The sequence below is a fragment of the Urtica dioica genome, chromosome 2 (assembly GCF_054948205.1).
Source record: "Urtica dioica subsp. dioica isolate 48M chromosome 2, U.dioica_male_clone48M_v1_H2, whole genome shotgun sequence".
Classification (NCBI taxonomy): domain Eukaryota; kingdom Viridiplantae; phylum Streptophyta; class Magnoliopsida; order Rosales; family Urticaceae; genus Urtica; species Urtica dioica.
The window spans coordinates 18,786,279-18,787,750 of NC_142757.1; positions in this window are offsets into that span (position 1 = coordinate 18,786,279).

Sequence of the window (1,472 nt, forward strand, 5' to 3'; positions counted from 1 at the left end):
AAAATATAATTGAAGAGGACGACAATTTTATGGATGACGAAAATTTGACTATGATGTTTTTGTTGATCGCGATGATCGTATTGACGATTTTGATGATGATTTAGAGTTAGATGAAGTAGATTGTGTATTTGCTGACGATGAATGACTAATTATATTTGCTTAGCTTTATATTTCAAAATTAAATTGTTGTAATTTTATTGTTTCTAACATTTTGTTTTGTTTTGTTTTTATATGTATAGATATGTCGATGACTATGAGAGCGGGAGGTAGCAGTGAAGATGATATATCTCATCACCGCGATGATCGTGGCCATGACGACATGATGCCACTTACCAAGAAGTGCGGAATCACGCCTAGCATGGCCTCTGCGAGAACCAAGATGGGCAGGCCAAAAGAGTTGGTGCACTACTAACCAAACTACGATGCTTTCATGCAGCCGAAAAATGGATGAAGAAACCGATTACATGATGCTCATGAACTTCTTAGGCCGTGTAGCTTGCGATGTCATTCCTACTTATACAATTTTTTGGAAAGAGGTAACGCTAGCGCAACAAAAGTGACTATTGGGGTTAATGCACGAGCAGTATGACATTAGGCGCATAGATCATGAGACGAGAGTCATTGGACGAGCAGGCCCGGGATGAGAAAGAATTGATCAGGCTATCACTGCCGAAACGAAGAAACGCCTCCGAAATGTGAAGAAAAAATGCGGAATTTACTTTAGGAAAAAATGTGGCGAAGATCGAGTGTACGCATTGAACAACACTTCTTCGGATTATCAACGTCCAAGCTTGGGTAACGGTGTTGGACCTTTCTGAGACAACAGAGTACAAGGTTTAAATCTTAACTTTGCGATTTGAACAAAGAAGAAAAGTGTTAGCCTGCAAGGGACAATGTCTTTCAATGCCCTTCACCATAAGAACGTAAGTTGTTTTGCTTTACTTTAAAATCGTTTACAATAGTTGATTTGTTACCTTGTAAATTTTCAAAAAGAGGAGCACGGTAACCCAGACACCTTGCTTGGAAACTATCAGAAGGTGTACACCAAGAAGGGTGCGTGGACCACGGCGGAGAGCGAGAGGGCATATGTAAGTTTTAAAATAACTTGTTTACTTAATAACAATTATTTAACAAATTTATATTTATATTTTTAACGTGTACATGGTAGGATGCAATGCGCAACAAATCGACGATAGTCAGGCCTCTTCTTCTGCTTCACATGGACCACCAGGAATATGGATATCGATGTTGAGTTTCTTAGTAGAGCTCCTCCAAAACCTTTAAGATGCAAGCATTCCTAATATGCGGATTCCAGTCTTGCCTCCCGACGTAGAAAATAAGGTGTCACAGTTCTCAACGTCTACTCAGCCAGGGACTACCGTTGCCTCACAGCAGACTCCTACGCAGGCGAGGATGCATTCACCGCATACATCTTCTCAAAAAATTCATGAGCCACCATCACCGACATGTCC